This window comes from Humulus lupulus, chromosome 2, assembly GCF_963169125.1.
Source record: "Humulus lupulus chromosome 2, drHumLupu1.1, whole genome shotgun sequence".
NCBI classification, from domain to species: Eukaryota; Viridiplantae; Streptophyta; class Magnoliopsida; order Rosales; family Cannabaceae; genus Humulus; species Humulus lupulus.
In genome coordinates this window covers 49,902,248-49,915,348 of record NC_084794.1, presented here as the reverse complement: position 1 = coordinate 49,915,348, position 13,101 = coordinate 49,902,248, and positions in this window count along the sequence as shown.

The following is a 13,101-nucleotide window of genomic DNA, read 5'->3' as shown; positions in this document are numbered from 1 at the left end:
GTCTTGATCATAAGCGTGGGTTCGAATTGTAGGAATTTCGACCTCAACTGGCAGCATAGCCTCCAAACCGTATGCCAAAGAGAACGGGGTGTGGCCTGTTGATGTCCGGGCCGTAGTCCTATATCCCCATAGGACTTGGGGAAATTTTTCGGGCCATCGTCCCTTTGCTTCTTCCAAATTTTTCTTCAGTGAATTCTTGAGAGTTTTGTTTACAGCTTCGACCTGGCCATTTGCCTGGGGATGAGCTACTGACGAAAAAATCTTTATTATTCCATTTTTTTCGCAAAAGTTGGTGAACAGATCGCTATCGAATTGGGTTCCGTTGTCGGACACAATTTTCCTTAGCATCCCATATCGACATATGATGTTCTTCATTACAAAGTCGAGGAATTTTTTAGAGGTTATTGTTGCTAATGGTTCGGCTTCTGTCCACTTCGTGGAGTAGTCTACAGCAACTACAACATACTTTACTCCACCCTTGCCCGTTGGGAGAGAGCCTATGAGGTCGATTCCCCATACCGTGAATGTCCATGGGGAGGTCATCATGGTCAGCTCAGATGGTGGAGCTCGAGGAATTGTGGCAAATCGCTGGCACTTATCACACTTCTTTACGTACTCGAAAGAGTCTGACTTGATGGTAGGCCAAAAATAACCTTGGCGTATGATTTTCTTGGCTTCTGGTGGAGTCACACACCGAAGTAATGGCATGGAATATCCCCTCCTATACAACCTGCCATCCATGATGGTGTAACGGGGGATTTGATACATTAATTTTCGAGCATGGTTCCGATCTTTTGTGAGGATGTCGGCTTCGAGATATTCGACTATCGGATTCATCCAAGTAGGCTTGGCGTCGATCATACACACGTCTTCTAGCTCTGGCTCATTAATACTAGGTGCCGAGAGATGTTCAATTGGCACAACATTTAGCTCATCATTCTCGGTGGAAGTAGTGAGCCGAGCTAAGGCATCTGCATTTGAGTTTTGTTCTCGGGGGACCTGCTCGATCGTGTAAAACTCGAAATGTTCCAATGCCGACTTTGCCTTTTCTAAGTAAGCTGCGATTTTTGTGCCACGAGCCTGGTATTCTCCCAAAATTTGGTTAACCACTAGCTGGGAGACGCTATAACAATGTATTGCCTTAGCTTTGAGTTCCTTGGCTATGCGAAGCCCCGTCATTCAAGTCTCGTATTCGGCCTTGTTATTTGATGCGCTGAAGTCGAGCAGAATGGAATCTTCTTCCTGCGAGAGTGATCAAAATGACTCCTGCCCCCTATCCATTTTCATTAGATGATCCATCAACGTAAAGTTTCCACAGCTCGTGGGCCGGGGTTATAACTTCATCATTGGCTATGCCAGTACATTCCACTATAAAGTCTGCCAAGGCTTGAGCCTTAATGGTCGTCCTTGGATGGTAGGTGATCTCGAATTGTTCGAGTTCAACTACCCATTTAAGAAGTCGCCCTGAAGCTTCTGGCTTAGACAAGACTTGTCTCAGTGGTTGATCAGTTAATGCATGGATGGGGTGCGCCTGAAAGTAGGGTGGAAGTTTTCGAGATGAATGAATTAAGCTAAGAGCTAGCTTTTCCATCAAGGGATATCTCGACTCTGCCCCCAGTAATCTTTTACTGACGTAATACACGGGCCTCTGCACCTTTTCTTCTTCTCGCACAAGCACTGCACTTATGGCGTGCTCGGTAGTGGCAAGATATAAATATAGCACTTCCCTTATAATAGGCTTTGATAAGATGGGAGGTTCTGCGAGGTGCTTTTTAAGCTCCTGGAAGGCAAGCTCGCACTCTTCAGTCCATTCAAATTTCTTGCTTCCCCTCAATAGGTTGAAAAACGGAAGACAACGGTCTGTAGATTTAGAGACAAACCTACTTAGTGCTGCCATCCTACCGGTCAAACTTTGGACATCTTTGTGTCTTCGAGGTGAGGGCATGTCGATCAGGGCCTGAATCTTGTATGGGTTGGCTTCTATTCCACGAGCGTTTACAATAAAACCCAGGAATTTTCCTGACGATACCCCAAAGGAGCATTTCTGAGGATTAAGTTTCATGTTATATTTCCGGAGCAAGCCAAAGCACTCTTCGAGATCATCAACATAGTTATCGTTAAGTTGAGACTTGACTAACATGTCATCAACATAAACTTCCATGTTGTTTCCTATTTGCTCCGAAAACATCATATTCATGAGCCGTTGGTATGTGGCCCCAACATTTTTGAGCCCGAATGGCATGACATTATAACAATATAGACCCTTGTCCGTTATGAAGCTCGTATGTTCTTGGTCAGGGCCATGCATGGCAATCTGGTTATATCCAGAATAGGCATCCATGAACGACATCAGGCCATGCCCTACCGTGGCATCCACGAGCTGGTCAATCCTCGGTAAGGGAAAGCAGTCCTTTGGACAAGCCTTGTTGAGGTCCGAATAGTCAATGTAGGTTCTCCACGTCCCATTAGGTTTTGGGACCAGTACCGGGTTGGCTACCCAGTCTGGGTAAAAAGCATCCCTTATGAATCAATTTGCTTTTAACCTATCGACTTCCTCTTTCAGTGCCTTCTTTCTATCATCGTCCAGTTGTCTTCGCTTTTGTTGCTTCGGTGGGAATCTTTTATCGATATTTAGTGCGTGGCTCACTATGTTCGGATTTATTCCTACCATATCAGAATGTGACCATGCGAAGACATCCTGGTTTCTCTTCAAAAAGCAAATTAGTTGCTATTTGGTTTCTTCCTAGAGGTGTTTTCCAACCTTTACCTTTTTCGAGGGATCGGACTCTTCAAGCTGGATCTCTTCGAGCTCTTCTAACGGTTCGAGATCAACTTTCTCCTCCACCCTTGGATCGATTTCTTCATCAATCTCCAAGACCGTCCCATCTTTATTTTGAATAATGACGAGTGCTTGTGCGCTCGTCTGTTTCTTTCCTCTTAAGGAAATGTTGTACCATTCCCTTCCAGCTAACTGATCTCCCTTCAACGTCCCGATGCCACTAGGGGTCGGGAACTTAATGGCCAGATGCCTTACGGACGAGACTGCCCCCAGCCCAACCAGGTCAGGTCTTCCGAGCAGTACGTTGTAGGCCGAAGATAGCTCTACTACTACGAACTCCATCATCTTGGTTGTTGAGACTGGGTAGTCTCCCAAGGTCACGGGGAGTTCGATGGACCCCATGCAGGCAGTCCCTTCTCCTGAAAAACCATACAGTGTTGTTGCACATGCTTTCAGGTCGCGAAGAGTAAGTCCCATTTTCTCCAAGGTGGCTTTATAAGCAATGTTTACTGAGCTCCCATTGTCTATGAGAACTCGGTGAACTCTTTTATTTGCGACCTGGAGAGTGATGACCAGTCGGTCATGGTGAGGGAACTGGACATGGAATACGTCGTCCTCGATAAAGGTTATTAGTTGAGATTCTATCTTTTAGCTTTTTGGAGCTCTAGGTTCGGGTTCATAAGGAGACCCGTCCCCAGTTTTTAGCTCGTTCACATATCGCTTTTGGGCATTCCTGCCCATTCCAGCGAGATGAGGTCCACCCGAGATGGTTATTACGTCTTCTCCATCAATCGGAGGGGGCCTATCCTCTTCCCTTGCTCAGGAATTGTTATTTTGTACAGGTTGTGGCGCGACTGCCCTCTGGCTCGTAGACGCCTAATTAGTATTCTGGTTTTTGACATATTGTCTGAAATAACCTCTCGAGATCAATCCTTCGATCTCGTCTTTCAACTGTCGACATTCATCAGTAGTGTGCCCGGTGTCTCTGTGAAATCGACAATATTTGCTGGAGTCCCTTTTGGACTTCTGATTTATCATGGGGTCTGGACGCCTGAAGGGAACCTGGTTTTCATTAGCCAGGTATATATTCTCCTGAGACTCATTGAGCTCGGTGTATACACTGTATACAGAGAAATATCTTTCCCCCTTCTTCTTTTTTCCCCCTTCGGCCTCGTGGTTACTTCCTTCGTTCTTCTTTCTCTTGGAAGGGTTTTCCGAAGTAGGCTTTGAAGCTGGTGGGTCTGCCAAGGTTAAGGTAGAGTTTATGTTTATCGTTGTAGTTACTGGCTGGGAGGTCACATTTAGTGTTGACCTCGCCTCTTCTACATTGACAAACCTCTGAGCTCGTTTATTAAACTCGGTTAGGGACCTTGTCGGTTTTCTCTGCATATTGTCCCAAAGAGCACTTCCTGGCATTACTCCAGCCTGGAAAACCATCAGATGACCGCTATCATCCACATTTCGAGCCCGAGCAACTTCCAAGTTAAACCTTGTAAGGTAACTTTTCAATGTCTCTCCTGGCTGCTGCCGAACGTTAGTCAGAGTTGACGCTTCAGGCCTAACCCCCATAATGGCTCTGAACTGCTTCTTGAAGTCCTTTGATAGTTGATCCGAGGAAGTGATTGAATGTCTTTTATATTTCTCGAACCATCTTTTGGCTGGTCCCGTCAGCGATGCTGGAAATAGCATGCATCTGAGCTCGTAACCCACATTACTTGCTCTCATTATGGTATTGAATGTACTCAAATGGTTGTATGGGTCGAACTTTCCCTCAAAAGTTGGGAGTGAGGGATCCGAAATCCTTGAAGAAATGGAGTATTGGAAATATGGGGAGTGAACGGTTCGAGCTCCTCGTCAGAATCTTCATATCGACCCTGACCTTGCTCATTTTTCAAAAGCCTGAAGACCTTTTCCAACTGATCAATTCTTTCCTGGACCGGGTCCGCAAGGGGTCTTGACTGAAATTGGCTGCAGTTGATCAAAATTCCAGGCTCGTGCCTCCGCAGGGGGTCTTTATGCCTATTTAGGAGATCCCTCAGGTCCGAGTTTGACAGGTTAACATTACCCCGGTTTTGATTCAAGTGTTCTCGTAGGTCAGAGCGATTCCTGTGGTTCCTAGTATTCTTTTGACCTCGATCATGCATACTGAATGATCTGGTATCTCCAGAGTCGTTACTAGTAAGACTCGTCGCATGATTATTTCGAGATGGGTCTCTTTCATGTTGCCTCATCTCTGCAGTGCGAGATTGGGACGTTTGAATTCTTGCAGAATGGGTGCCTCTCCGCTCCCTTGCCTCCTTCCCGAACATCTTTCCTCATCATCTCGAACTGGTTGAGCATTCCTGCGAGGAGGTGAAGGGTATCTTATAGGCGATGAAGGGAATCGTATGGGTGATGGTGGCTGCCACCCATTTCGAGGCCTAGACGGTCCGGAGTATTCCCGAGACGGGTCGGTTGCATTCTGCGTGTTTCCAGGGATTTGAGTCCGAGCCTCTGCAGGGGCTCGGTTATTCCTAATTCCTGCTGGTACCTCCGCAGTTAGATTAACCAGAGTCTTGGCACAGATACTTCTTTGGGGTCACGAGGGAGCGGATTGCTCTGCTGGTGCAGGAGGTTGTTTTGGTCTCCTTGTGGCAACATTTTTTCGGGGTCACCCACGAGGCCTGCAGGGAGGGACATGCACGTCCCTTGGAGCAGAGGCTTGGTTTTCATGCGGAGGTGGGGGCTGAGCCGCCCGAGCTTGTGTAGCTAACCTAGCCAACTCCTCATTCCTCTTATTAGCTTCAGCCAATTGTTTTTTCAGCTGTCGGTTCTCAAGTTCCACAATGGGAGCATACCGTTCAGGATTGTAGTACATATCTTCATCCCTTGGGGGTGCTGGTGGTCCCCGAGAATCGGAGGACTCGCTTCTCTCCTCTACATCCGGGTTTACCATTGGCTGCTTCCCAGGGCATCTTGGATGGTTTTCTTTAGGAATGTTTTGATCGTTTGCGGCCATAACTTATTCAGGGATCGCACTGCTTAAGGCTCTCAATGAAAGCACCAAACAGTTGATGCCGTTTTTCGTCAACTTGAAATGTAGAGCACGTAAACAGTAAATATTTATGGCCAGAAAATACAATAAAACAAGGAGGATTTTTTACGTGGTTCAGCAGTTAACTCTGCCTAGTCCACGAGTCTTTGTTATTAGAACTTAGGAAATTTCTGAAAATTCTTCAAGAATGAATTCTCCAGAGTTTCTTTCAAGATCACCAAATTTCGGTCATTTACAAAGGTGCATGACTTCTCTATTTATAGAGGAAGTCTCATAATACCATCCCACACGTCTCTTGGAAGTTCCATTTTACATTAAAAAATTTAATTGCTTTAAAAGCCTGTAACTCCTATATTCAATGAAACGTCCCCTGAAGACCAGGGGGCGTATAACTGACCAATAAATATCCCCTTATTATAGGGAAGTTACAATAATAAATGTAGACTGCGTCTCTCCAAGTGACTCACTAAGATGTTCGAAGTCGGCAATCATCATCGTCAGTGTCGTACCATCCCAGGTCTCTGAGTGACTTTCGAGTTGTATTATTTTCTCAAAATCAACTTAGAAGGAAACAACGAGCTCACACTTAAGCCAAGCTCGGGCCACTTGATCCGAGGTCACTGATAATGATGTATCACGATGTTCTGTCTTCCGAGCTTGCAAAGGCTTCGAGACCGCCATTTCGAGGTTGCCATCTGTTTTGAAGGTTCGGCGCCTAGGTCGCGAACACGTATTCTAGATATTGCGAGCTCACACTTGACGAATCCAGCTTTCGAGATCACAATTCTCAAGGCTCGAAATCTGGGTGTAACAGATATTTACTTCTACTAAGAGACTATGATATTTACTTCTACTAAGAATGTGTTACTTTCTCTCTTTTTCAAATTACTGAATTTCAATATTTGTTTCTTGTATCCTAGGCATATACGTACTTTGATGAGGCCCATAGTATTGGAGTAGTAGGGAAGTGTGGAAGAGGTGTTTGTGAGCTCTTGGGTGTGGATCCAAATGATGTAGATGTCATGATGAGAACTATTACAAAATCATTAGAATGATTATTAAATTTCCTAGTTTTGTATTGTAAATGTGATAAGATTTGAATATTCGTCTTTGTTCCTAAATTTGGTTTTTTAGATTTGTAACTATCTCATTGAATGCATAGGTTTTGTTTTTTGAATCTATAAGTTTTTAGATTTGTACATAAATGTTTCATAATTTTAATTTATAATAAATATAAATTAATTTTATAAAAATTAAAAATATAACTTTTAAGAGCATACATTGCAAGTACTAAAAACATTCTTTCAGGACTCGTGAAGAGAGCCCTAAAAACTTACTTAAAGGCACTCAACGAGATTTTTTAGAGGACTCGCGCCCCGCAAGTCCTAAAAACTACGAGTCCTAAAAAGCTTTTTTTGTAGTAGTGCTATCAAAATGAGAGACAACATAGTTGCATCGGGATACATCCTTAAGACTGATAGTACAAATATCCATGGAAAAAAGATATCTAAAGAAGTTTCTCATGTAGTCGTTGAGGTTGCCCACGAAGAGATGGCTAGGCTACAATTTCCTAATTTCAATGTAGGGATCACTTTGGTAGGTGAAGCAGTTGTGGTACCAGTAGCATAGCATAAACATCTAATTATCGATGAAAGTGAGCGGGGATAGGTAATGTTTATAAGTTATTATCGCCTAACTTATTTTATTTTGAAAATTATTTGATTTTAACTTTTCCTTGGGTCATAATCAGAAGAGAAAGCAAGAAGATATTGAGGTGATGATACCTTCCACTCAACATCCACAACCCCCAAAGCTTCCGTGTGTAGAGCCATTGACACAGGAGGTGGTGTCAATCTCTCATAATGATTCAGCATCTATGTCAAGTACTTTGACCTCTTTATTGAAGTTTGTATCACCATGGGATAATGACTACCACAAGAAGATTAATATCACATCGCACGTTTTTGGATACAACACGATTGCAACACTTTTCAAGGATGATGTGACATAATTTTACAACATGGACAAGATTGGGCAAACTCCAATGATATTGTATTTGAGGTATATATTTATATCTTTTATAATTTAAACTAGTTTAAATTATATGCCTGCCTTTTATAATTAAATATGATTAATTTCTAGGTTGTTGGATGATATACTAAATACCAATGAGTTGGATCATTTGTACGCATTTTAGCATCCAGATGAAGTTGATGTAAGTCATGAGAATAAGCGTGCTCAAGGACTTAAAGATCGATTCATTCAAATGGGTGAGAAGCAATTCCTTATTTGTCCCTGGAATAACAAGTAAGTTTATATTGAGTTTTGAAATATAAAGTTCATATAGTCATCTTCTAAATATTTGATTATTTGTTTTCTAGTGAGCATTGGATGTTATTGCTATTCAACCTCACTCACATTCAGTGGTGTTCTTGGATCCCATTAACCTCAATTACGCATTGAGATTAAAATTATAGTTAGGTTGTAACTTTATATAAGTTTCATTCCTTAAAATATATTATATTTATAATAGTACTTGTCTGCTAAATAAAATACTTTTATTATGTATAGTGCTTTCACGCTATATAATACAGAAAAAGGAAAAAGAGTTGTAAGTCTAAAGTATTATAGTCCAAAGGTAAGTAACATTATATTTTATAAAACATAAGATTTAAATTATAAGTATACTAACAAGTTTATGTAATATACTTTTATATTTGTCTATGTAAACAGTGCTGACAACAATAAAAAACCACAGAGTGCGGTATCTATTGCATGAAGTATGCTAAGGATCTCATTTCACAACAAAGAACCAGAGCATATCTATCGAATAATGTAATAATTAAATGTGTTCACCTTTTAACTTTAATAAAGTTATATTTTAATTACATATATATTTGACATGTAACTTATAATTTCATTTATTTGCAGTTCAATTCTCGTATACTGACGCTGAACTTAATGAAGTTTAAGAGGAGTGGACAAAATATATTCTACCGCATCTCACTAAATGATGGCATGCATGCTTAGTACCTATGTGAGGGGATTTAGTCATTTTTGGGTTTTTGTATTTCTTTTATTAGAAATTGTTATAACTATTCTAATCGAGAATCAATCTAACAAATTATAGGTTGAGTTAATTTAGTTTTTTGATGTGCATACTGTGCTAAATATCCATTTTATAACAAACTAGTTTTTTTGGAGCTTTCCTAGATTTCCGTTTTATGACAAACTATTTTGGAACTATGTATTTCTTTTATTTAGAAAGTGTTACAATTAATCAAATATAATGTTAATGTTACCAATGTTGATTTAATTTAATTTTTTTATGTGCATTATTTTATTGCAATTGATGCGTTGATTTTGAAACCAAGGGGGCACTGTCAACATATTTGTAGTGTCCTCTAGTGTGGAAACTTTGTGACAGTTAAAAATTGTCACCATAGAGAGCCAATCATGACACCTAATAATTGTCAGCGTTGCCAGTAACGCCGACACTTATTAACTGTCGGCATTGCCAGTAACGACAACACCTAATAACTGTCGGCGTTGCCAGCAACGACGACACCTATTAACTGTCAGCATTGCTAGCAACGACGACATCTATTAACTGTCGGCTTTGCCAACAACAGCGACACCTAATAACTGTCGGCGTTGCCCGCAACAACGACAATGTTAACTGTCGGCGTTGCCAACAATGGCCACATCTAATAATTGTCGGCGTAGCTACCCCTACGCCATCATAGGCAAATACTACAGTTAGTCGACTGTCGTCGTTGCTCAATAACGACAGTTAAAAATTATCAGGAAATCCTAATTTTGTAGTAGTGATAATTAAGTGACATATAATCAATAAAAGAGATGGGTGATTTGTAATATTTATAAATATAAATACATGCAGATCATCCATTTTATAAGCGGTGGCCGGGAGTTTTGAAACCACCATTTAGCTGTGGCCGCGGAAGTCCCTATTGCATACCGCATTCAAAAGCCTCGTCACCGTCCTGTGGTAGCTACAAACGGAACAATGACTGCCCACCTCCAATCCACTGAATGTGAATGATCAGATTTGATCAGATCAGATGGACATATCTCATCAGATGACATTATTAGTAATTCTCTATGTGCTCCCATCAGCAGCTGCGTTATATATTTTATATCAATATATCATGTAAACCCAATAAAATGGATATGATGAACAATATATTATTATTATTATTTGCTGACTGATTTTGCAAGAGTACGTACGTACTCTAGCAATTAAAATATGTCAACTAGATATATACATTTCATATAGATTCTGCATATCAATAATAAAAAATAGTGTTATTGATTCATTGGATTGGATGTGCTTCCTCTTCTAAAATCATTGGTGTTTCGGAGTAACACATGTAATTTTTTTATTGACCAAGTTGCAATAAAACAATTAGAACAAATTAAATATCAAACAAGCAGAACAAGTATGCTTTCTGAGTTATAATTGTCTTGAGGAAAAACAAACAAAATGGTTCACTTTTTTTTTTTTTTATATAAGAGCTACAAATGATGGGTTTTCAATATGATGATGTTAGTGAGAAACGGATTACAATATATAAATCACATTACATTTACAGCGTTCGGGTTCTTAATCTCTTATAAATGCTAAATTTAGGATATTAGAACAACTATTACAATGTGAAAATGTTAATTTTTTTTTTTTTTGCAGTAGTCAAAATGTTAATTATAATATACTAATTTACTGGAAAAGCTTCTTATAATAATTTTATAGTCAACAGAAACAAAAGGAGAACAATTTATTAATATATTGAAATGTTCTACATATATAGCGCGCATACGTCCACTAAAAATTTAAAAATTGAGGAAGCTATTGTATTGTCGTAGGAGTTGTTTTTTTTTACACTTGGTGGTGCACTATCCTTTTTTTCAACCTAATTATTTTTTTATATATATAACGGTTTATATTATAATTATACCGAATCTCTTTCTTAAGAAATTTAAAATAATATATTGTGTCGAATATATAATTCTGGAATTTCTAGTATTATACAGCACCATACACTTGGAATACAAATTATTTAAAATTTGTTTTTGACACAATATAAAATATCAATAATTTTCTAAAAATATGTAAGAAATTGGCTATAAATATACTCTATACTGTCATAAAAAAAAAATCAGTGTCTTAACAAATAAGGTTTCAAAATTTCCCAAAAATATATAAAATAAAAAAAATGCAATATAAAGACTATGACATGTTGCCCTAATTTTTCTGATATTTTCTTATGGTTACCATCGAGTGAGATATTTGTGTAAAAAAACTTTAGTCTTTATCATATATATATAAATGACTTAATTGATTGATATTTTATATTGGACGAGGGCTCTTTTGTAAATAATGTTCACTAAATAACAATGGGCAAGACATAGAAGAATATTAGTCACTTTAATTGGAGCATAGCCCAAATGTTTTGAATATTTGTTAACAGTAAAATGGACTCTTAATTTTGTCCAATTGCTGACTATGGCTATGTTTGATCGTGGGAAAAAAAACAGTCATGAATGGAGTACGAGGTACGTACACGTGTAATTTTGGAGAGATCTAATTAATTCTGTACCTTTCTCATACGTACAATACTTAAAAATTGATTTTTTTTAAAAATATATATCCCTTCTATATAAAAAGTGATAGATAATACATAATCTTAATTTTAACGGTTTGTTTTGTTAAGTTTAACGGAACATTCTAAATATTTAATTAAATATACTTTTAAAAATAACTAAAATTACATATTTATTAATTATAAAATATTATAATTAATATTTAATTTTATAATTTAAATATTATAAAATAATATTTAATATTAGACTACATATATATAATAAATATATTAATATAAATTTAAATTCAAATGTTATAAAATATAATTATAATAATAATATATAATACAAAACTAGATATTTAATAATTATATTAATATAAATTTAAATATTATAAAATATTATTTATGATAATCCTAATTTTTTATTAATTATATTAATATGAATTCAAATATTATAAAATATTATTATTGTAATAATATTTAATACAAGAATAGATATTTAATACTTATATTAATAGATATTTAAATATAATAAAATATCACTTATGTTTAAAAAGGTTATCATATTATATATATTTAAAAAAATCTTAAACAATGTTTTGGTTTAATTTTTTATTTAATATGTTTATGTCATTCTTTTATGTATAATATTGTTTATTTATTTGTAGTTTATATGACAATGATACAAATTTAATAAAATATTAATAATTATACAAATAAACTAAGCAAACATATAGTGCACGTTACTTGTATCTAGTATCACTACAAGGAAAAGACTCTACAGCGACGACTTTTGTCGTCGTTGTAGATCAAGAAGTCGTCGCCAAAATGAGGTCGTTATAGGTCTCTGTGTGTAGCAACCTACAGCGACGACAATAGGCAGTCGTCGCAGTAGGGAATCTTTTTTTTTTCGGCTGGGCTAGGATATTGCGACGACATGTCGTCGCTGTAGATGGTTGCAAAATTTGAAAATTTGAATTTCAGAAACTCCTACAGCGACGACATGTGGTCACTGTAGGTCCGTTGACCGCCTCACCTACAGTGACGATATGTCGTCGCTGGAGAGTGTGTGGGTTATATACCTACAGCAACGACATGACATCACCGTAGTGTCACGAAATCTCAGATTTTCGTGTTCAGCGAGAACCTTACGGCGACGATAGTCGCTGTAGGTAATTAAAGTTTTTTTAAAAAATAATTAATTATATTGATTAAAATTTATTTAATAAAATATTAAATGTTAATTAAATAAATGCTATTTATGATTTTTACCCCCCGAACTATTACATATGCATATTGTGCCCCTCGAATTTTTCAGGCAGTTAAAAAATCCCCCAGATCTATTCACAGTCATGTAAATTAGGACTTCCGTCCAATTCCGTTCATTTTTTGCAACGGGAGGATGATATGGCTTGTTTTTTACATAATTTGGGATGACACGTGGGACTCTAAAGTGTACAAAAAGAATTAAATAATTAATTAACAATCCCTCTCTACATATAAATTTATATATATATATATATTTATTTATTTTCACTCTTATAACAAAGTTTACATGATTAGTTAACATTACACATGCCCCAAACAAAGTTTTCAATCTTGAACATCATCCTCCTATTACAAAAAATGAACGGAATTGGACGGAAGTCCTTATTTACATGACTGTGAATAGATCGAGAGGATTTTTT